Below are 25796 nucleotides of genomic sequence, written 5' to 3'. Positions count from 1 at the left end.
TGTGTTTTTCTTAGTCTGCCAATCTGCTTCTTGTGTTAACTTGCTGATGTGTAGTGGGGAACAGCATAGGACGGGGCGCCAGGGACCTTGAGCTCCAGAACCCCATCTGTTACTAAATAACTCTGTGACCTGAGCAAGCCAATTCCCAGATCTGGGCCTCCAGACCCTCATCGGTGGACCATCATTAAGATTCCTTCTAGAATACAGACTCTGTGATTCTATTATTTTCCTTTTCACCAGAGTTGGGGAGGGGTATAAAACCTTGCATGCAAGCTCACCAAAACTCTAAAATAATAAAGCAATTTCCTTTGAAATGGTTGAGAAGAAAAGTCAGGAGGCCCTTGCAGAAAATGATGAAACCCAGTCCCAGCCGAATATTAAGTTAGAGGTCTGTCTGCAACTGGGGTGGGGGTTGGAGAGAGAAGGGACATGCCAGGGTTAGGGAGAGAGAAATTTTAATTGCAATTGTTTGGCCTGCTGATCCTAGGCAAATGACAAGAAGCCCTCAAGCTGCCTCAAACACAGATATTTGAAAGGCAGACACGGCTGGGGGATGGTGTGGCTTCTCCCTCCCCTCTGAGGCTGTTTGAGGAGCGGTCTGCAGCGCTGACAAGCACGGGTTTTGGAGACCATTGAAAAGTTTTGGGCCTAAATAGGGTAGGCAGCTTGGCTTAAGTGTTGCTAAGGAATACCTGGCAACGGGCAACAATAGGCCTTTTAGAGAATCCAGGGCAAACAGTGACCGTGGTAATGGGGTGGGCTTAAGGGTCTCCTTGCCCGGCTGGGCCCCTCCTCTCCTCACACAGAGGCCTGGGCACTGGGCTATGTTCCGGAAATTCCCTGCACAAAGCCCCATTCAGTGGGAGGAGGGCCAATGCGTGTGCTTTTGGAGGTGGGGGGGTTGAGACAGAGGGGTGAGGGAGAGCGGGGGAGGGGGTACAGGAGAAGGAGCTTTACTGCCAAAAAAAAAAAAAAAAAAAAAACCCTCTCAAGTCTTTCTTCTTGCAAAGACTAAAAGAGGCACAGAAAGTGCTAAGTTTGTAAAAGAGGCTGAAAAGGTTCAGAAAAGTAGCATAAAAGAGGCTGGGGAACGCCCCGTGAATTTTGAACAGAGAGCAGAAAAGGGACCCTAAAAAGCAATTAGTGATGCTGCCTGTAAATGAAGAGGCAGCTTGCTTGGGGTGGGGAGCTGTGGGCTGGAGGTAAGTGCATGGGGCGGGCATGGGGGCTGGGAGCAGGTGAGGAGTAGGGGTGAGTTGCAGAGTGAGTGAGGGGCAGGGGAGGCAAGTGAGGAGGAGTGGAGGGATGGAACCGGAAGGAACTACCGCCCAGTCCTTGCTCTAACAACTAGTTCAGGCCGGTCTTACTTTAGGCTGTGCAGCTGTCCTTTCTGCTCAGATTTTGTCTCCAGCTCCTGAAAGGCAATGGAGCTTGAGGCAGTGACCAGCACCGGGGGGTCTTTTCCTCCAGCCCCATGGTCCCTGATAACCAAGCTTCTGAGTGAGTGGAGACTGCACTCCTCCTCTCTCCTCACTGCTGAAGAAATGGCAGGATACTGGGGAGCTGCATGACTGCTTGAGTTCCTGGGGGAGGCTCAGATGACAGCCCCAGGAGGAAGGCAAAGGAGCCAACAAATTAGCACTCTACAAATCCCACGTGCCTGTACTGCATAACGTCTATGCTCAAACACCCTACTCAAATGGCTCTAAAGAGAATAATTTTATATTTCCAGCAGAATGTGCACAGTGACAATTATCTGTATTCCTACTGTGTCGCAGCATCAACTGATAATCAAGAGAATTATGTTCTAGTTGAAAGCAGATTTAAATAAACAGACACTAAATGGGAGCCAATAATAGATGTACCAAAATAGTCCAGGGGAGGAAGCAGCCATTTAAATACAGAGCCCTTTAGCAGAGAAGGTAGGAGGTCTCCAGACCCCAGGGTTTACAGCTCCCTATCTGTAGCTCAGCAAAGCTGATTCTTTCCAGCTATCACTGGGGCCCTGATCAGAGCACAGTCCCAAACTGCTGCTTCCCTACTCTCCCCCCACCCCCTCCCTCCCTCCTTTATTTCTTTGTTTTCTTGCTTCCTTCCTTCCTTCCTTCCCCTTCCCTTCTTCTGTCCCTTTTTCTCACCCTTCCTTCAACAAACATTCATCATTCATTATCAACTAAGTGCACTTGGGCACCATTATCAAAATGAATAAAACCTTCCCTTTTTCAATTTTTGTGTCCCTAAAGCTCAAGATTCAAATTGGGTCTGTTGGGATCCTGTATGGAGCAGGGGAGGAAGGTATCAGCTCTCCCAAGGAAAGTCAAGCTGTTGTTTCCCTAACAAAGGAGAATGGGATGCTGAAGAGGCAAAATAATAGAAGTCCACTATACATTCATTCAATCATTGCCTATTTATTAGAGGTTACTCTGTATCCCAAGCGCTGTCCTAGGTCCTGGGAATTCAAAGATCTAAGTGTGAGTCTCTGTCCTCAAAAAACTTCCAACTTTGCAGAGGAGAGATTCCCAGACCTAGGGACAGGTGGATGGGCATAGTGTATAATATACAATGGTAGGACCAGAGAAGGGCTCTGCCAGAGCAAGAAAAGGAGACTTCAAGAGGAAGTACTGGAAGGATGAGTAGTAAAGAAAATTTTCCTAGACTGAGACCTAGATGAAGATATGTACAAGGCAGGGAAGCAAGAAAAGGCTTGGTGTGTTCAGTCCCTGCAAGTCCTTTAGCAAGGATGGCTTCAGGGTATGGAAGTCAGAGAGACAGACCTGGGAGGGGAGGTGTCCAAGTGATCAGTGACAACAACATAAAGGGTTGTGTTGATGTGTCTAACTCAAGGACGGCACAATGAGAGGGAACCTTAATTTTTCTGTCTTTGTGTTTTCCTGGGGAGCCTCCATTAGCATTACTCTCCAGACCTATCTGCTCCTCACTCACCCCTGTTTAGAAGCAGGAGTTCAGCTCCATTTCTCTTCTATCCTGTGCAGAGCAACCCTTCTGATCTGTTCTTGGCTACCCTGTAAAGGGAGTCTGTCCTTGCAGGGTGAGAACGTCTGTGGATGTCCCCCTGTTAGGTGATCTAATTTAAGGGATATAGCATTAGGAAGCTATTATTTTCCTCAGACTTAAGTCTGGTTCTTTGACTGTATTTTCATTTAATAAAGCCTCCGTTTTTTATCTCTGTTTTTGGTTCCTTTCAACTGAGTAGGGAACAGCGGTACTATTTTTTAACCCCTCTAAACGTCAAGGCCAACTAAAAGGGTTAGAATCTATCTTGGAGGAAGGGGATTATTAGAGGAGTGTGAGCAGTGGAATGACATGAGAAGGTTTTTATGTTAAAAAGGTCACTTTGGGGGCACCTGGGTGGATCAGTGGGTTAAGCCTCTGCCTTCGGCTCAGGTCATGATCTCAGGGTCCTGGGATCGAGTCCCACAACGGGCTCTCTGCTCAGCAGGGAGCCTGCTTCCACCTCTCCCTCTGCCTGCCTCTCTGCCTACTTATGATCTCTGTCTGTAAAGTATGTAAATAAAATCTTAAAAAAAAAAAAGGTCACTTTGGTAGTTGGGTGGAGAATGGATTGGAGAAAGTAGGGAGAGTTAGGAGAAAAGAGATAATGAAGATCTTAACTGGGAAAGCAGTGGCAGAGGTAGGTGTGAGTAGAGAAAGAGAAGGGGTGTGGAGGGAGAGATATTGTAAAGGTAGTAATAACAGCAGTGGGGAGCCAATGGGATATAAGGGTAAGGAAGAATTAGGGTTTCTGGTAAGTCAACTGAAGTCTCATTTGCTGTGATAAGGGACAGGTACAAGTACAAGGGGTGGGGTGGAAGAATGATACTGAGCTCATTTTGTGACATGCTGACCTCAGAGGACACAGAAAAGTCTATTAGGCAATTAAATAGGCAGGTCCAGAGCTCTCAGGAATATAACCTGGTTGGATTTATAAATGTACCTAAAAATAACCGTTGACTCATAGGAATTTAAAAAAAAAATTGCTGAGAGAGGCCATAGAGGAGGCAAAGAGAAGTGTGTGGATGCAAACCAACATTTGGGCCAAGTTCAACAAAAACATATTGAGTCCTTTCTGGGAACTAGGAGAACTATTATATTATACTTTCTTTTATTGGCATTTGATATTACTTGAGTATCTAAGTTATCATATAATGTACCTTCTACAATATCCAAAAAGAATCTTCTTCTTGTTGTTCCTTTACTAAGAACACAAACTATGTGCTAGGGAACTATTACTTCATCCATCCATCTATATATCTGACACATCTATAACACATATAAAAGCTAACATTCATTGAACATTATGATACATTAGATACTCTTTATACACATGTATACAGGCAGGTACTGTTAACTTTCTTTTACAAATAAAGAAACTGAGGCTCAGAGCAGTCTAGCAATCCACTTTGAAATCTGGCCTATCCAATTGCAAAGCCATGCTCTGAATCACAGGCTTCCTGGTTTATCTGTACCAAAAAAGATGCAATAGGAGTTGAGGTCTTTAAGAGCTTACCGTCTGGCTGTGGAGATAAAACACACTCTTGCAATGATGGAAAAGAACCACAAAGTACAAAATAAGCAAAAACACACTATATTGGTAAATTAGAAGGAAGACTTCTTGAGAAAGCTTAATCATAGACATGAAGCCACACAGTGTTACATTTGGACTCTGCCACTTATTTATTGTACAATGTTAAGTGCTCTGAACCTCTGCTTTCCTCACAAAATTTGAGTGGGCACTACCTTCTTCACAGGCATACTTCTGCCCTCCACCCTGTGGAAAGCCATATTAGAGAACACTGAGGGACCAAGGTGGTTACTCATACTGCACAAATATTTCTTTTCCCCCTAACTTTAGCAGTAAAATAAATAAATAAACAAATAAGTAAACAGATAAGTAAGTAAAACCCAAAATACAACAAATAAAACTCTAAACTGTGCTGCAAATAAAAAAAAAGGCATCAAGAATACAGAATTACATTTATTTGTTCAAGTATTCATGATACAAAGAAACAACATAATTGTAAAAAGGTCCTTGTTTATAAATATTGGGAAAAAAATCTTACAAAGAAGATTATGTAGTAATATTCAGGCTTTGATAAGAGTTGGATGTTTTTCTTACAAAGAAAAGCATAATTAAGACCAAGAAGATTACACATTCTAGTTTTTGTTTAATGATTTTTTTCCTGTTTGTATTTATTATTTTTTTAGATGTACATTATTGTAATTTAAAAGTATCTGCCAGAATAAGAAAAGCAATTTGCTCCATTAATTTATCTGATTAGGAGTAAAGTCAATGAAGATGAGATTAAATTATCTGCCTGTATTCAGAAATCTTTGAGAATCACTCTGTCTTTGTGGAAAACTGTCTCATTATTACTTATAATAAAAATAAATAACAAAAGTATCCATGTTTTTAATAATCATTTTCAGGACCACAGACAGCTCAGCACATTTTGGTTCCACCTTCTGCCACATAGATTTCATTTCATGATCAAAAGTAAAATTACATATGCATTCTACTGTTACAAACTTTATTTTTCACATTTATATTTTTACTCTAAAAGAATGAAGTATGTTTGGGAACACTAGGTCTTTAGTTAATCTTGTCCACTTTCATTCATTTTTGGTATTCCATTCTCAATTTTGATTACTCACTTAATATTACTTAGTAATGAGTGACAAAATTAACCAAGATCTAAATTTTTCTCATATCCTTCTTTCAAAGTGTTCTTGAAGCTTTAAAACAAATCTTCCTCTAACTGAAGTTGAATGTATCTTAAAGGGAGATATAGAGAACAGTGGAGTCTACAAAAGAGCAGAGTAGGATTATGTTTTCTTTCCCATTTCATATAGACTAAGGAAGATGAGAAGTGTGTAAAGGTTACTTAACTCTCATCTCTGTACTGGTTTCTTCACAAGTGCAAAGGAGAGGACCTCCTGGATGGAGAATTCAGAACGGGGTTAAGAAGGAAAGAAAAATATGACAAGAGTAGATCAAGAGACAATTAATCAGAACTCTTTCAATTTCTAGTGAAAAAAAAAAAAATCAAATCCAAAGAAAGAGAAGCTCTGGGTCATATACAGAAAAGCAGAAGAATATGCAGCTTCAGGAATCGTTGTAGTCTGGTGCTCAAAATTATATATTATCAGAACTCTTTTTGTCCCCATCTCTCCAACTGGATTTTTTCTGCATTGGCTAGAGTCTCAAGAAGGTTATCCCTTCACATTAGCAAGTTGGCCACTACTAGCTTCAGGCCTACATCCCATTAGCATAGCAGTTCCTGATAAAGATTTCAACAAAAATCCCAACCTGTTTTCACTAATCAATCACTGTGGATACCCTGATTGATTGTGCTAACTCCTGGAGCTATGCATTGGTTCAGATCCAGACCAAGAGGAGAGGTTCTGCAAAAGAATCACAGGAAGAATACATGATAGGCAGGGAAAAACAACAGACACACAGACACCCTGCGTTCTTTTTCTAGGGCTGCTGTAACAAAACCCTGCAAACTGGATACTTAAAAGACAGAAATTTATTGTCTCGGTTCTGGAGACTGAAAGTCTGAAATCAAGGTGCCAGTAGGTGCTGGTTTCTTCCAAGAGCTGTGAGAAAAGTACCTGTTTCAGGCTTTTCTCCTTGACTTGTAGATGGCCCTTCATGCTCACCTGATAGTCTCCCTATATTTATATTTGTCCAAATTTCCTCTTCTTATAAGGACACCATAATGGGTTAGGGCACACTCTAATGACTGCATCTTAACTCACTTACCTCTGCAAATGCCCTTTCCAGATACAGTCACATTCTTAGGTACTGGGACTCCAACCTATTCTTGGGGTGACACACTTCAACCTATAACATGCCTCTACACTAGATACTTTATTTCCTGGTCTAAACCATCTCTGCTATTTTGATTTAACCCTTTATTATAGGAAATGTCTTTCACCTAGAATGTCTGTTACCTCTTGGTAACAGATATGGTGGCTCCCCATCATTGAACCCTCCAAGTCCAAAGAATATAATGTAAACCATTTAAGGGAAACAGTTTTTCTTGTTCTTCTTAAAATATAGACACATGTTTCGAGAAAGGGACATGATAAATAAATAAATGGGTACCAGGTAACTTTGCAATAATTTGGTTTTTCCAAAATTGGTGTTCCCAGGAGATTCTAGATTATGCCTAGTATTCCCTAGGCATATAAATTTGGAAAACACTCTATATATTTTCCCTCTTTTAAAGATACAATGCATATTAGCTTATTATGGTAGAGTGCTTGCATCAATGCCCCCAAATATTCAGCCCTCCCTGCATCCGTGTCCTTTACAATAGAACTTTGTAGGTCTTTTCATCAAAAGGTAGACCACATTCCTTTGTCCCTTGGTCCATCTTGTGTTTGACTGCGTGACTCACTTTGGATAACAGAATGTTAGCAGACTCAGGGTGCTGTGCTTCTCCACTCTGTGTTTGCTCCTTGACTTTCTCTTCCAGTTAGCCTACTAGAAGATGCTACACACAGAACAGAACCAAGTTGATGTTGTCATCATGGCAGAGGCCATGCCAAGAGAAGTCAACAATCAGCCTATTTCCAGATTTGTGGACAAGCCCAGCCAAGACCCACAGCACCATCTAACCACCTGGGAGCCTTATGAGCAATAATAAATTGTATTGTTTTAAACCATCAACTGATGAAGTGAGTTACTTAACATTATTGTGCTAAGATAATCTAATTACATATCAAAGATTCCAAGAAGTCCTGCAGTAAAGAAGCATGTTTTTACTTTTTCTAGAAGCCTATTGCTGCCTTATTGGGGTCCTTACATCATATGTTATTCTCCTTTTTTTTTGCTGATTTACAGATATCTCCCTCTCTGTCGGCAGCTTCTCTATCAATATTTATATATACTTGAGTTCTTTCAATTAAAAAAAAATGAAAATCCTGTCTACCCCACCTCACTGTACCCAGCTTTTTCCTGCCATTCTTATCCATGGGTCTTGAAAGGGATGACTACATCTGAGGCCTCCATTGTTTCCTTATTTATCAGTTTTTGGCAAGCCAGCTAGCCTGGCTAATTGTTAATTTCACAGAAATTCACCTTCAAATCACCACTATCTAAATCGGTTATATATCAGCTCTTAACTTATCTGATCTCTAAAGATATTCTGACCAGTTTCAATTTTGGGGTGGGCATTCCCCATATATACAATAAGCAGTGCTCTGATACTAGCTGGGTGTCCTATAAATCAACTCAATTCTGACACTATCTACCCAGGCATTGCACCAGATTCTTGCAAGAAGAATCTGCTCTCCCTATACACAAACTTCAGCTGCTAGTTGCAAATGCAGGTTATCACCTGTGCTGTAAATTGAAGTTTCTGACAACGCTCTCCTTGAACTTCAGATGCTAATCAAGAGTTCAGATTGTTAGCCCTACTTCTGACAAACTGGCTTTAAATCCAAGTTTCCCAGGACCCCCTCCTTGGGTTCAGTTAATTTTTGAGAGCAGCTCACAGAATTCAGAAAATGCGTTTACTCACTAAACTACCAGTTTACGATAAAAGCTCAAAACAGACAGAGATAAGAGATGCATGAGAGGGGTATGAGGAGAGACAGAACTTCCATGCCTCTCTGAATGCACTAGTTTCCCAGATCTTCATGTGTTTACCATGCCAGAAGCTCTCCAAACCCCCATCTTTTTAGATTTGTATAGAGGCTTTATTTCATAGGCATGGCTGACTAAATCATTGGCCATTGGTGATAACTCCATCTCTAGAACTTCTCTCCTCAATGGAGTCCAGAGGGTGGAACTGAAAGTTCCAACCCCCAGTCACATGTTAGTCACATGTCTGACAACCATCTCCCATCCTTAGGTGCTTTCCCAAAGTCACCTAATTAACATAACAAAAGACACATTTATCACTGCAAACACTTAGGAAATCCCTAGGGTTTTGAGCACCATGTGCTAGAAACATGGACCAAGACCAAATATATATTTTTATAATAAATTATAATATTATAGTCCATCCGTTGATCCTTTATAGCAAAAGCAATCATACTAGCACATTATTAGAATCTCATCCCATCATTAAAATCTATCTAGCTCATCACACAATATGAATATGATGTGCACCCAGGGTGTACTTAAGTTATGCTGACAGCCTTACATCTGATCATGTCAGATTCTAAAAGCAGGAGTGGTCTTGGCAAAAATGGCTTCACCATTTCAGAGATCTGGTATAACTGAGCTAAGAGACATCATCTCTTGCTCTGAGCCTCTTCAAAGGTGTTACCCTAATAGTGGGTTTCCCTCATTTATTTAGCTGCTCTTTCCCTTCTCTACCCTTGTACCCAAACTCTTTCACCTTTGAAAGGAACATTAGGTTTGGTCATTGTGCTGGTCTGGATCGCAGGCAGTAGTTCTAGCCCAGCAAGTGCCTCTGCGTCACCCACTTCTATTCAGATAGGATCAGGTTATATGGGACCAAGACTAGAAGGCTATCTTAACCACCAAGCAAGAAGGCTGCATTCACTGTTAACCTTACTTCTGCCTCAGGAAGTGAAGGCACATCCTGCCAGCTCTTAGGAGTTCTGACATAAAGGTTAAAAACATAGTCACTCCTATGTGGAATAAAAGGAATCATGCAGAGGATCATAGAGGAAAGAAAAACTGAGAGTTGCTGGAGGGGAGATGCGAAGAGAGGATGGGGTAACTAGGTGGTGGGCATTAAAGAGGGCACATGATATGCATGATAGGAAGAACACTGGGTGTTACATGTAACTGATGCGTTACTGAACTCTACATCTGAAACAAATGAAGTACTATATATTGACTAATTGAAGTTAAACAAAATAGAGTCACAGTTTCTTGCTAAGGAATCATGCCTGTTTTCAGCCCTTATCTCTGCAGCCCTGGTCCCATGACAACTGCATTGGGTAGGGGGGAAAAGTTGAAGTGATATGAGAGAGAAAGAATATCAGCACTTTTCCCATACCCCCTTCCCAAGATCCATCAGAAAAACATGGAAATCTATCCAGTGGAGACACTCGTAGCGTGTACATCCATGCAGGAAGGCATGTAAGCTAGTCCTTCATGTTTTTATCCCCATCCCCCACTTAAGACAACCAGTGTACCAATTTCCCATTTCAATTCTCTATTGAACTAGTACTCTAATTTCTTAGAGTACTAGTTCCTCTAATTCCTCTAGGAATTCAGTTGCTTCCATTTTGATACTTTTTTAACCAGTGGATTTTGTTACCACAATTCAAGGGATTCTCCTATGAAGGGGCCTCAGAAACTTCTCCACCTCCTGACCATTTTACTCATTCTTGTGCAAAAATCCTTGGGTCCCCAATGAGAGGGTGAGCTGAGGGACCCTAACCCTTCTGTCCATCTTTAATTTGGTTAACCTGCCTAACCACTGCCCACTTGCTGACCATGATTTCCATAGTAATCTCTCATTTCTGGCCTTTAAACATAGAGAGGACTTGCTGGTGAGCTTGTAAGGTTGGCGAATCTGTATAGCGTCTTTTTGTGACTCTTAACCTTATGTAGTGTCTGTTTTATTCATCCCATTTCTTAACCATCTAAAGATTTCCACCCTGGTGGGATGAGTTCTGTGACTCGAATTTCTGTTTCCTTTTTGTTTCAATCCTATCAATATTTGATTTATTTACCTTTATTTATTTTTTTAATTTATTTACCAGACAGAGATCACAAGTAGGCAGAGAGGTAGGCAGAGAGAGGAGGAAGCAGGCTCTCCGCTGAGCAGAGAGCCCTATGCGGGGCTCAATTCCAAGACCCTGGGATCATGACCTGAGCGGAAGGCAGAGGCTTTAACCCACTGGCCTTAACCCCAGGTGCCCCTATTTACCTTTATTTTCTAATAGCCTTTTAAAAGCCTCCACCTTCTTGGGAAGAGTCCCCTGACTTTCCCCTCAGATTGCTCCCCATTCTCTTGTTAATTAACCTAATGTTTTTATTAGCATCTGCAAGACTCAGGAGGGGAAGCTGAGGCACAGGATTTGTTAAGGCTTTCTGAGTAGCTTTTTCCTTTTGCAAAAGTAAGGTTATATGGCTGCCCCTGTGAAAGGTGCATTCACATACCCGGGGTTGCAGGCACATTCAGTGGGTGAATACCCTGGTCATTATAAAGTCAGTCCCACATGGCTTGCATATGAAGCATATCAGCTGCTCTACCAAGTGGAATGCCAATTCTACTTGGCATTCATGGAGGAGAAAGACAGTCTCCCTTCTCAGGATAAACAAACAAACAAACCTTACAGTAGCTTTTACCCAGTCCATCAGACTGGCTATTCCTTCAGGAACAACCTCCTGTGTGTCTGGACCACATATAGCCATCTGTGATTTTTCCATAGTGAACTGTGGGTCTTGTATGAACCCAAACATGCTCATCCACTCAAAACTGAGGACAGCATTCAAAACTAAAGATACAACCCCTAGGTCAGTTAATCTCAGAATCCTTTTCAGTAAAAGTTCTTCAGGAAGCGAATGTTACCAATCCTCAAAATAGAACAACTCCTTCATTCTACAGGTTCTGGTTTCAATAGTTTCTTGGTTTTGCACTTTGCCCACATCACTACCTTCTTGGTAACCAGAGATCTTAGAGATATTTTCTGTTGTCCCTGCATAATTTTTCCTTTGGGTGGGGGGCAGTTTTGAAGCTAGTCGCCAAACTCAGACTCAATTGAAATCTGAGCTTGGTCCAGGCTCAAGGTCCTTTTACTTTCTCTTTTACTTTTAATTTAGGTATTACAGATAACAGGAACCAAGGGATAGAATATTTGCCTTTTTCTCATTAGTTTTCATTTCTTCATGTATCAAGGGAAACAGCTCCCCAGGAGGTGGATCCATCTGTAAATTTCACTGGTAACTCTTGTCTTTAGCAATTGATGGTAGCACAGTTGCTACTCTACCATGGGTGACCATGTGTTCACCCAGGAATCACAGATTTCCTCATTCTCCATCCTTTGATCTTTTCTTCACAAACTGCATGTTGCTGTGAGCCAGGCAGGGCCTTTCTAGCAAATCCCACTTCACTGATACCAACTAAATTGGGTTTCTAGACCCACTTCCAACATGTGTGTGTATCGGGTAGTCCCCACACCTACAACAAGCAGTGCTTTGACACCAGCTGGGCACAAATCAACTCAATTCTGACATTATCTGCCTGGACATAGCATCAGAGTCTATAGGTTAAGGGCTCATTCCTACAAGGCTGCCTCAGCCCCACCCCAACTTTAGATGCCAATCACAAGCCTGTACTTCTGACTGGCCATATAGATTAGCAGTTCCAATGACCCCATTAGAGCAGCTCACAGAATTCAAAGAAATATTTAACTTAATAGATCATCAATTTATTGTAAAAAGATATAACTCAAAAACATCAGGATGGCAGAGATGCATATGTCACTCCTCTCACATGCCCTCACCAGACATGTCATTTTCCCCAATATCTCCATATGTTCACAGACCAAGAGCTCTCCAAACTCTATCCTTTTGGGGTTTGATGATAGGCTTCATTACAGATGCATGACTGATTTACTTGTTGGCCATTGGTGTTTGACTCTACCTTTAGCCGCATTCCCCTCCCCAGAAATAAGTGGGTGGGATTGAAAGTTCCTACACTCTAATCATGGTTGGTTCCCCTGGCAACCAGTCTCCATCCTTAGGTGATTTCCAAAGTTAATCTCATCATCATAAACCCAGTTGCAGTGGGAAAGTTCTTGTTATAAATAACAAGATATCTGTTTTACCTTTATGGCTCTGAAGTCATAAACAGAACTATAAAATGAAGCCATAAACTGAGGACAAGAGACCAAATATTATAAAAAAAGATACTTCTGTTATTTTTATTGCTCAGGAAATTCCAAGGGATTTGGAAGCTATAAGTCAGGATCTGTGGATGTTGACCAAATATATATTAGAAATACATTTTGGTCATCTGAATGACTAAATATCTAGAGTTGAACACTCTCCTTTAGACACACTTTTTCTTTACATAGCACAACAGAGACTCCTAGATGTTTATCAATAATCTGTTTCCTTTTCTTCCTGGCCATATAACTAGATTACATTTGCAGTTAGATGAGTCCTAATGACTAAATCCTACTCAATGGAATGTGAGTTAAAATGATGTATGTCATATCTGAGCCAAAGTTTTTAAGAAGTGCATAGGTCCTTTATGCTTCCCCCTCTCATTCTATTGTCTGAACAAAGATGATAGCAGAGCTTCAAGGGATGACGGGTCTATGAGACCAACATAATCTAAAGAACCTGGGTCCCTGAATGACTATATGGAGGAGAATCACCTAAAAACTTGGAATATTGACCCCCCAGACTGGTATATAAATAAAGAAATAACTCTCTATATTTATTTTAGATGTATTGTTCATAACAATTTAGCTCATCCTACTAAAACTTGAAGCGGTGTCATGTTGTAATCAAAATCTAAGATATATGGCAATGGCTTAGTATTTGTTTGTCAGATGGTGAGAAAAAAGAGCTTCCAGAGACCCTGAATGTTATAGAAAAACATTTGGTTAAACTGTTGCCTACAGCAATTGGAAGGCACAAGAAATAGTTTTGGAGTCTGTGTCTTTAGGTAAAGAATTTGGAAAAGCCAGGTGTTAATGTGTGTTAGTGGATTCTGGGTGTATTCTAAGGACTCCAAGAAAGAGATGTACTCAGGCAAGAATTTCAAAGAAAAGAAAGAAAACAGAGAAAGGATCTAGAAATAGAGAGCCTCATAGAAATGAAATGTCATCTACTTCTTGATCCTAAATAGCAGGAAATAACGGAAAGATGTTAAATGAAAAAAGACGCCAGAAATTTTGCAGTTAAAGGACTTGGGTTTACTGCAGAATTCAGACTGTGTTGGCTTCCTAGCCACAGTTACCTTTGCTTTGGCCTCCAGCTGGCCAATGTTGAGTTGAGAGGAAGAGAGAGATAATACAAATAAATAAAGCAGGCTTTAAGGACTTATCTAGAAAAAGTCTTTGGGTTTGGTTACTGACATTTAAAACTGGCTAAAAGCAGATAGATCCTAGGACTGATCAAATCAAAGAAGTTCTGCCAGTACCTGCTCAGGGTTCCATCACAGATGAAGAGTAGAGGCTGCTGACTTACTATCTCTCTCTGTCTTGAATGCAGGCTCTTTGTTGCAAGTAGCCTGTCCCTACTTCATCATTGTGTACTGAGTATTTTATATGTATGTGTGTGGTAAGGGAAGTTATACATAGGGTCAGATAACTTAGTTTTAGTTTTATATCTGGACCATATCACCCAGAAGTTTGGGACTTTGAGCTGGATGTAGCAAATAGATGAGTTCTGGTGTTTCCTGTCTTGAGGGGGAGCATGCATGTATATTATATTCTGAAGACCTTTGGGGCTTGTTGTATAGGCTTGTTACATTTCCTTGCCCAGCATTCTTTTCACTTTTATTACAGAAAGAAATGTTTCCCACTGACAGGTTGCCTCACCATTTGGTCCCTCATTCCCCACTGTAAAGATGCACTTATGACTCAGGCTGGTCCATGAAAGTAGATCATCATCCTAAATTCAATGACTGGTTCATTGTCAAGCACCTGCTCAAACAAGACAAATCAAGTTCTTATTTGGGGATTTGTATGAACACTGAGAGACAGTTTCACTTCTTTTGTGATCAGCAATGTTAAGGAAAATGTAGCATGAAGTTAAGGGGAGCCATGTTTAATGTCAAATAAAATGGGTATACCAAGAATAAAGCCAAAGAGTGGCAGACAGAGGTGACTGATTCACTGAGAGAAACAGAGTCCTAATGCTGTTATTTCAATCCCTGGATAGTCACGTACGAAATTAGAACCATTTTGAACTTTCCTGTTTGGACTGCAAATCTTTCTTTGCTTTGGCTAGTTCAGGTGGAGTTTTGTGATTTGCAACTAAAAACGTCTTGAACTATCTTAATGTTAGAATTGGGACCAGAGCTCAGGTCTTCTGATCTTAATCTAGTGCTTCTTCTTATACCCCATGATAGTTTATAAAATTTTTCTAAATTTTATAATTTTAAATTTTAAAATAACAATTTTATTATTAATTAAAATTAATAAAAGACTAATGATGAAATATGGTAACAAAAACACTAGCCAGGCATCAGACTAATATTTGCAGAGAAATGAGAATAGTTCTCTTCCAGAGAAGTAGAACTGTGTGACCCTGGGAAGTTGGCTGGAAGTCTAACCATAAGGTTGGTACCCCGATTTCTTGCTGAGTACCAAGGACAAGTTTGGTCAAGATCTTTTGTTGATATTTGGAGATTGACAACGAGTAGCCAAGAAGCATGAAGCCAAAGTGTCAGAAAAGTGGGAAGACCTGGTCCTGAGATTGATATAGTAGCAGGAGTTTAGATTCTATACCTAAGCTGATCAAATTCAATAATAACTCCTTCATTTACCTGTTGTTTGAATTTGGGTAAATCCATTACCCTTTCTAAACAAAGTTTCTAATACAGAAAATAGTACATTCCTCATTGGGTTGTAATAAAGATTAAGAATATATATTCCATGTAAAACATGTAGCACAGTTTTTGGCACATAGTAAAAGCTCAGTTTATATTCATGATTATTATTAATCATATCGTATTTGTTCTTGGCTAGAACAAACAATTACATATGCTATTTGGGGCTCCAAGAACCTCAGCCGAGAGAAAGACAGAACTGCTGAAATTTAGGGCTGATAAGAGAGGTAATGAATGTCAGTTTGGGTCTTCTGAGAAGCAGATGCCAAGTGGAACTTAAAGTGCAAGAGAGGGGCACCTGAGTGTCTCAGTTGGTTAAGCATCTGGCTCTTGGTTTCAGCTCAAGTCATGATCTCAGGGTCCTAGATCAAGCCTGCATCAAGCTCTGTGCTCAGCATAGAGCCTGCTTGAGTTTCTCTTCCTCTCCCTCTTCCCTTCTTCCCACTCTCTCTCTCGCTAAAATAAAATAAATAAAATCTTTTAAAAAGAATTGAGTGCAAGAGGTTATTGGGGGTGGGGAGAATCTCTAGGAGGGATATAGGGAAGAGGGAACAGGGGTAGGTGGGAAGACCTTCAGACAGCAGTGCAGGGGTGATGTCTGTGAAAGGAGAGAGGGGAGGAAGGAAGATAGGCAGGAAGAGCCTTGGGCTGCAATGCCGCCCTGAGGAAGTGTCCACCCAGAGCAGAGATTGTCTGTGAGAGGAGGCTGACTTAGGCAGGAATTTGGCTTCTTTGCCTCTGCTGGGTTCCATCACTGTCTGGGAGCAGCCTGGGGAGAATGCGACCCCAGTGAGCAAGCTGCCACAGGGGATCATGAAGGCTCAGCCGCTGAGGGCTGTCAGCGAACTCCCCTCCTCATAGTAGGTTCTCTCCTGAAGAAAGATCGGAGTACCTACTCCCACTGCTGCTGGCCACAGCACTTTATTGCAAGGGCTTTTTCCCATTGAGTATCTCCAAGACACTTAGCAACCAAGAGGCAGCAGTAGGGGTAGGACTTAGACTTATTCCTCACCTTTCTGACCATTTCTCACCATCTGCCTAACCTGAACCAATTACCATCTTTTGCCTATTTTACTATTTGTCTCCTCATTGATGTTCCTGCTTCTGTCTTAGACATTGGCTCAATCTATTTCCAGCACAGACCTGAAGCTATTTTTATTTTTTGACACCTCAGTTGATGATATCCTTTACTCAAATCCCTCCACGAGCTTCCATGTCACTCAGAAAAGACTTCAGGTAGGCCTGAGGCCCAGCTCTATTTGACCTCCCAGGACCTCCTCCCTTATTACGTTGTTCCTTGCCAACTCAGCTCCAGCCACATTAGCTTTTGTGCTATTCCTTGAACAAACCAGGCAAACATAAGCTTAGGACTGCTTACTCCTCCCTCTGCTTTAAATGCAAACACCTGCAGATTCACTCCCTCGCCTTCTTCAGGTCTTTGTTCCAATGCCACCTTTCAGGAGAGCATCCTTGGGCCACCCAACCTAAAGCTGGAACTTCTCTGTCCCCAGCAAATCCTTTCCAGCTTTATTTTTCTCTATGGCACTTACCATCATCAAATACACAATATTTTCCCCCCCTTATTTTGTATATTGTCTGTCTCTCTTACTAGAATGTGGGCTCTATAGGGGGAGGGGTTTGGCTCTATTTTGTCTGCTGCTGTGACTTTCGTTGAGTGAATGAATAAATTCTGTGAACAGCAGGAGAAAGGATGGAGGTAGGAACCTGGATCAGTGTGTCCGGATTTAGGTCTAGCTCTAGCATTTGAATAATGTACAAATTTGGAGGAGTCACTTACCCTTTGTGTGTCCCAGTTGTCACATCTGCAAAAGGGAGATCACAATAAATATCTTGCTAATTACAAATGCTAGTGAAAGTAAGGCAACAGACAGCCCAGGTGTTTTTATTGTTGTTTCTCTGACTCCATAGATAGTGGCATGTTGTGGTCCCCAGGCTAAGTTGTTAAAGTCATTTGCAATTCCTCCAGTGACACATTATATCCTGGGTTAGTTAGCATCAATCGAAGACTGGGTCCTAATCCCAGCTCCATGCTCATTCGTTCTGTAACCCTAAGCAAGGATCTGGACCTGTTTCTTCATTCATGTAATGGAATGATGCTTGGAGGGATGAGAATCAATTGAAATGCAGCTTGTGAACCCCCTTTGAAAACTAGGACTATCTACACAAATGCAAAGGATTCATCATGTTGGTGATGTGCCTGCACATGTCCCAGTCTAAAGTACCCAGCTGGAAGGAAAGGAGAATTTGAGGGGAGGAATCATCACTAAGAGTTTCTATACCTTCACCTCTCCCAACCCATCACCATTTCCAACTCAGCCATTCAGCGGACGCTTTTTTAGTGCACGCTGGTTGTTTGAGAAGCACAGACTTTGTATATACTTCTTATTTGTGTGTGTGTGTATGTATGTGTGTGTGTGTGTGTGTGTGTATGTATGTTTTCCATCGCCTCTTTTTCATCTGCTAGACCTGCCCTGATTTTGGGTGGGGTCAGGGGTGGGGGCATCTATTCTAGAGCAGGGCTACCTTCTGATAGTTTCTCTGTGGATGTATTATGAAAGAATTGTCAGGATCAAGGAAAATGTTGCTTGAACCACTATCTTGAGTTAGGTTTTCACATTAATTTGTGATTTATATATAGCTATAATAATGTACTCTTTGATTGCTTTATTTAAAAGCTTTACTGTTTTCTGGCTCTGAGTAACTTCTGTGTGATTTTACCTTTGTTTGAGAGAAGGCTATCCCTTTTGCCATTACAGCTTGCTGTCCCAAATGGACATAAACAGGGCACTGTCATGTATCCATGAGAAAAGGTGACCTACATAGACGTTGTTACAGTCGGGTATTAAAAGTACAATTGCAGCCATTTCTCCCAATTAAGGCTAACTCATCTGTGATTTCAGCCTCCCATTTGAAATAAAAGTCTGACGATAATTGGAGCACAGAGCTATTCACCACTGTACTTCAATCTGGAAATAATTGTCTTTGTTCAATTAGGAATCTGCATTTTCATGCCAGTCTTCACAGATTATTTTGAATGGAGAATACACTCTGATTAAGAGCTATCCCTCTTGGAAGGAAAAAACATAGCAGCAGCCTGAAGTCCTCATCCCCTTGTTGGATTTAACATTTTGTTTTGCCCTCCCAGGCTGAGAAGGATGTCATATGAATGACTTTATAGACGTCTTTATTTATTATGACAAAAATCTCTTACAACATTCATAGATAGCTTTTTAAAAATTTTAAGACCCAATATTGACTCTATGTTAACTGACTAAAATTTGTAACACAAAAAAATTTTAAGGGGCACTTGGGTGGTTCAGTTGCATCTGTTAAGCATCTGATTCTGATTTCAGCTTAGGTCATGATCTTGGGGCCCTGGGATAGAGTACTATATCAGACTTCTCATCAGCGGGGTTCTGCTTAAGATTCTCTCCCTCTCCCTCTCCCTCTACCTCTTTTCCTGTTCATTCACTTTCTCTCTTTCTCAAATAAATAAATAAATCTTAAAAAAATAATTTAAGGCCTTCTTGAAATGATTCCCTAGAGTTGGGTTTGGAAAGGTATGACTTTGAGGTCTTCAACAGATTTGTCATATTATAATAATCAGGTTTTATATGAAACAAAATCAGACCACCATTTATTTTTGCCATTTATAGAACTACTTACCCTCTGAGGTGCTTTTAAAATATAGAATTAGAGATAACTCTTATTAAAAAAATACTTTAAAAATTAAAGATCATTCTCCCCATTCAATAGATGAGGACAATAAAGGTCAGAGAGTTCATGTGACATTCCCAAGGTTACCTAGTGACTCACTGGTAAAATCAAGAGTCAACGAGGTCTGGCTAGATTGAAAGCCCATGTTCTCCCATGCCTCTATCAAGTTTTTGTTATTAATTTCAAACAGCCAAAGGAACATAATAAGAAACATTCGTGTTAAAAACGATAAGATATTGTGGATAGAACAATGAAAAACTCTGAAAATGTCAACTCAATATGTTATTATAAACCATCTGGCTCTAATAATTCTGAACATGCCCATATTTGGTATGTCTAGATGAAAATAAAATGCCTCCAATTATGAAAACATATTAGTGCAATATGAACTTTTTAAAATAATAGGAGTTACTACCCATATTATTGCATGACTTAATCCTTTTCCCAAGATGGTTCCTTCAGAAACTAGACTATGCCTTCTGCATGTTTTCATCCCTCCCATAAAACATAGTTATTAAGTGAGAAAATGAATGAATCACTCTTTAATAACCCCAAGGGGCAGGCAAGATATATAGAATCCACATATTACAAAGATGTATGTGTGTTTGTGTGCGTGTGTGTGTTTGAATATGTACATGCAGGTCAAAAAACATCAGTGCAAGAAGTAGAACTCTGGTCAAACCTTTCATTATCCCTTTTAGAAACATTATACAGGTATTTTAAATCTCTTCCTTTGAAGCAAAGTAATTCCTTCTCTTTAATAATACTCCCGTAAACCAACACATGAGTGTTTTCCCCATTCTTCATTCTTCCCTGCCTTTGACCATGCTGTTTCATAATGAAAAGAAGAAAAGACTTACTTAAGCACCTGGGTGGAAAGTGATAGCTAACCCAAGTTTTCTATTTGAAAATGTAGTCAGTATTTGAGAGAGTTTGGGTCAAATGGGACTTGTAAGCAAAGGGACTGATAACTTCTGCATTTCATGCTGAAGTTGATTCTGGCTGTAGAGTGTTTGTCTGGGGCCATGGGTTGGTGGGAGGAATGTAGAATGTTCTGTTTTTATCAGTCTGCTCTATAGGCTGTGGCAGGTGTGGAGATTACTTTCCAATAATGCTTGGAAGCAATATTTCTCACCTTCACAGGAACTTGCCATCTGGCTCTGAGGGCCAGAGATAATTCAATCTCTAAATTAGCTCACTTCCAGGTCCTCCTGAGCAAAAACTGATAAATGAGTCTGATTATACTGCTCCATGGCAATGTCAATAACACATCAGCATTTGGCCACTCTGAGTGAGTGTGTCAGATGTTCTCAGAAAAGAAAGTACACCTTTCATTGAATTAACCTATCTCAAACCCAAGCACATTACTTAAGGGGATAGGGGAGCAAGCTTTATGAAGATTACAAAGAAAAAAAAAACTTGCATAGTATGTATAGAATGTAGATCTCTTCCATATAAATTTTGGTCTCACACAGTAAAATACCAGATTCAATTCTGGCCTTGTATACCCTAGAATGAATAATTTGATCCATAAAAATATCTTCCCACTAAAAGCAGTAGCTAAATCTATAAAATTATGAAGCTATCTAGCTAACAAGATCTATGGCTTTAAAAAATGGGTTTATCTATCAGGCAAAGCTATGACATGAACTATTTAAACCAAAAGAAATAACTTTGAGAAAAGAGATGGTTTTCTTCCTGCTCTAATTAACTGAACAGGCTGCTGAAATTGCTAAAAACTGATCAGATAGTATCTTAAATCTCAATTTGATTTTGTCAATGTGGCATAACCATCTTAGGACAGTCATCTTGTATAACTAACATCAGGGAAAAGAGAGTTATGATTTGATGAGAACCTGGTCCCATAGTTTCTTCCCTTGTTCTGCCATCAGACTTTGGGATAATGCAAATATTCTTAACGAGGCGACACCAAGACTCTTAAAAAAATGATGAAGATATAGGTTGTCATATATGGTGGTTAATTTGATGTATCAACCAGGATGATGTTTTTGGATGAGATTAACATTTAAATTGGTGAGTATTGAGTAACCTAATAACCCTCTATAATGTGGGTGGGCCTCATCCAATCAAGTGAAGATCCAAGTAGCACAGCTTCCCAGACCAAGAAGGAATTCTCTATCCAACTGCTTTATCAGCACCATCAACTCTCCTGGGTCTCCAGCCTCCTGACTCACACTGAAGATTTGAGCTTGCCATCCTCCAGGATCATATGAGTCAAGTTCTTATAATAAATCTCCTTCTCTCTATATACATATCCTACTGGTTCTATTTCTGAGGGAGGACTAGCTAATACACCAAGGAAAGGCTAGATCAAAATACTAAGGTTGCAGAGAGTGATGACAGCAAGATATAATAAGGCGCCCGCCATCCCACATCCTCTCTGAACAATAGTGATGTGGCATCCATCCATGGACTAAGTACCTTTGAGGGAACTTTGGGATCCGCACTGGAGATCCTGAAACCCTGGTGTAGTCCAAGACTGAGGAGAGCCATTTTGAGAATACAGGCCCAGGCCCCGGTTGCTGACTCACCAACTATGATCCTGACTACAGACCTAGAAACAACCCTATACCCCTCAGGACCCAGCTACAGCCCCACTTGGCTTGCTGCTGTCACCAGCACCATATGCCAAGAGACTCAGGAATCACATCTACCTATGCATTAAGTAATACTCATCTAGAGCTCCATCGAGGCTGTAGATCATAACGTGGCCTGTGAACAAGCTCCACCCCTTCTCGCTGTGGTTTGAGAGCCTCTGTGGGTAAACCCACCAATCTGAGTCAGACTGTGAGTTCTGAAAGGTCCCTGTAATGGGGCTCCAGATGGTCTAGCTACAGTCCTCAAACAAACATACAAACAACAACAACAAAAAAAACAAGAACAAAAACAAATCTCCAGAGAAACCACGCCTGTTTTTTTAAAATCACCATTCTTTGTGTTAGAATATTTCTATTGATTTATCTTTAAATTGATTAACTATTTCTCATCTTTAATCTATCCAATGACTTTGCGTTGCCTACCTTACATTTTTCAGTCATGAAATTCAGTCATAAAACTTGGGTTGTATCCTGGAAATCATACATGGTACATTGTCTGGACTCTTGATAGAGCTATATTCCTATGAGGCGTATTGATTTTTGTTAGTTTGTCTTTCAAACAGTTAATTCGGCTGAAGTCAACTGCAAATTTTTGTCTCCCTACAGCGGGCAGCAGCTGAAATTTTAATCCAGTTCTTTTTGCTTTGGATGAGCCATTAGGAGTTTGCTGCTAACTATCCTTGTAAGTTGAGAGATCAGCAGGGATTTAAGTTAAGTTTATACGCAGAATTTATGGTGCGCTCTCTCTGTTCTGTTCACCCAGGAAATCTCCCTATTTCTATAATGGCTCTGAAATCTGTCTTCTAATTCTTTGGGCCACTAACATCATGGACTGCTATAAGAACAGGAACTCACCCAGTGGTATTTCCTTTTTCCAATAGCCAATCCCCCTCCAGAATTTTCCTGTTTGGGATGACTTTCCAGTATTTTCTAGGCAATGGTTTCTTATATTCTTTCCAGAGTTTATGTTGTTATGTGCAAGACAGTCATTCAGGAACCACCCAGCCATGTCCAAAAGTGGCACCTCTCTGACCACTGCACATAATCTGTACACAAACCCCTGGGGAAGTATTCCTTTAGCTTTTCAGGAATAAATATTAAGAAGGTTTAGTGTTCAAGGACTTATTTCAAAAGAAGCTAACCTCAGTCATTACATGCTAATGTCACACTTCAGTAAGTGGCCAAACATGTAATCAGACACAGCTGTTTTAAACTGGAATCTCCTTAAGTCCCAAATATCAAATTTCCAGCTTAGTAAGTAGCACATAATGAACAAGTAAATTATATATTATGTTAGAAAATGATATGTGTTATAAAAATAGTAAAATCAGAACAGGAGAACTGGGGAGCCAAGGATGGGATAGAGGGTTTTGTGATTAAAATGTGATGGTCTGGGTATAGCTCATTGGAAAGATGATATCTGGATTCTGGAAGGAGATAAGAGAATTTGCCTTGTTGATATTCAGGGAAAACATTTCAGGAAAAGGGATCAGTATCATAGGCCACATGTATTAATTGCTACATATGTAGTCCTCCTAGTAACCTCGAGGGAGAGATTCTGTTATCCCTTTTTCAAAGATGTGGAAACTGAGGCTCAGTTAGGTTAGATGATCATAATGGTCTCTGGTCATAAAGCTGGTAAGTGACAGAACAAAGTTCAATCCTTTGCATTCTATCTTCAGACTCCCCCCCCGCCCCCAACCACTCTGTTGTATTACCCGTTTACTGGGCTCCTTGCTATTCTTTCAAACAAGGCTTTTAATTCTTGAAAAGCCTAGTCCTAAATCTTCAGGTGACTCATTCCAGTGCAGTACAGATCACAGAATTAGATACGTTCTGATACAGGAATCACATGCTTTTTGAAAATTTGCCTTCTGCCACTTTGCTTTTAGGAAAGATCTGTTTTCAAACTAACCAAAAGAAATATAAAGAAGATTTTTACTTTTATGAAAAAAAAAAAAGATGAAAAGGGAAAATATAATTCAGCATTTGTTTTGCAGTGAGCCTCAACGGGGGCAGCTTGCACCCAGAGCAGCAATGAGGGCTGCCCCGTCAGGATCCTGCCCAGTCTGGTTCCTTTCCCCTCTGGTTCCTTCCCTGGGGAACTACATTCAGCATCTCAGCACCCAGCCATCATGGCTGTGGGCTGTGTCTTTTTATCTCAACTTATTTTGTGCATTCCTTAGCAAGATGTGTCCTAAAGTGTAAGAAATGCCTAAGAGAAGTTATTTTGGGGGACTAGGGAAGGCTCAAAATTTTTTCCATGTAACTTAGTGATAATTACTTTTTTTCCTTTACACCATTTAGGCTTATGAAAGTTTTCAAGAAAATGCTCTACTTTCTGATAGCGAGGAAACCTGTAAAACGTAGCAGGGGTTATAACAGAGGTGTATAGGGACATGGAAGTGAAGACAACTTGTATGCTTCACACTGAAAGTTGACTAAACAAAAAAAACACGAGAAACAGCCATCTGTTACTTCTGGCGGAGTTATTTCTCTTTGTTTGCGTAAACCCTGAAGTTGAGTTTTCCTTCAGCTTTTTGATAACCCTATACAGGGCTGCTTTGCATCTGAATTCAGGTCGTCTCTGTGAGAGAGGAAGGAAGGAAGGGTGGAAGGGAGGGAGGAAAGAAGGAACGGAAGAAGGAAATGGAGCAATGAAGGAAGACAGAAGGAGAAAAACTAATCCCCCTCCCCGGGAAAATTATTGATAGAATTTAAGCTTCCCTTATACAAGTATACCTTCCTTGTATCAAAACATTTCATTATACACTTTATTTTTTAAAAGATTTTTATTTATTTATTTGACAGACAGAGATCACAAGTAGGCAGAGAGGCAGGCAGAGAGAGAGGAAGGGAAGCAGACTCCCCACTGAGCGGAGAGTCCGACTGCGGGCTTGATCCCAGGACCCTGAGATTGTGCCCTGAGCCGAAGGCAGAGGCTTAACCCACTGAGCCACCCAGCCGCCCTCATTATACACTTTAAATACAGACAATGTTAATTTATCAATCATATCTTAATAAAGCTGGAAACAAATAAACAGGCACTCCTGAAAAAAGAGTTTGGGCCAATAGTTCATGTTTTCTGGTAAGCTGGTAAATATTAATCACTAATACTAAAGATCACCAAGATCCCACACTGAAATCATATACCTGAAACACCTCATCCATGTCACTCTAACAATTGTTCTTTTTAGCCTATACACGTGTCTCTAAAGACACTTACTTAACTGCTCCAAAACTCACATTATTTGTAAAAAGGAGTTGTAATATTTCTTCTCTTATAGGGCTGTTGAGAGTGTTAAATGAAATAACATGTTGTTCATGCGTTACATGCTCACTAAATGTTCACAGTAACTATTTCTGTTCCAATCTGTTTCTTGGACATTAAAGAGCTCAATACATGACTGGTGATTGTGAATTTTAAATTTTATTTCCTGGTTGGCATAGGTAAACATATTTGGGAGCAAAGTCATATAGAACAAGCCATGGATAAAGCACAGATTTTAGGAGACAAAAGGGCTTGGATATGACTCTGGTTCTCTCAGTTATTAGCTAAGGGAACTTCTGAGAATCACTAAAACTGCTTCCTCATTGCTGAAATAAATAAGGCAATTTTTAAATATTAATAATAAATAGCTATAATTTATTGAATCTTACTATGGGCCAGAGATCACTCTATATATCTATTTTTTAAAAAAGATTTTATTAGTTTGTCAGAGAAAGAGAGAGAGAGAGGGAGAGACCACAAGCAGGGAGAGTGGCAGGTTGAGGGAAAAAGTAGACTCCCCCTGAGCACAGAGCCTGAGGTGCGACTTGATTCCAGGGTCCTGGGATCATGGCCTGAGCCAAAGGCAGACACTTAACCTACTGAGCCACCCAGGCATTCCTCATGGCATAATTTACTTATCTA

This window comes from Mustela erminea, chromosome 6 (genome assembly GCF_009829155.1).
Source record: "Mustela erminea isolate mMusErm1 chromosome 6, mMusErm1.Pri, whole genome shotgun sequence".
NCBI lineage: Eukaryota > Metazoa > Chordata > Mammalia > Carnivora > Mustelidae > Mustela > Mustela erminea.
The sequence above is the reverse complement of the archived record's forward strand: the minus strand, read 5'-3'. Positions refer to the sequence as shown.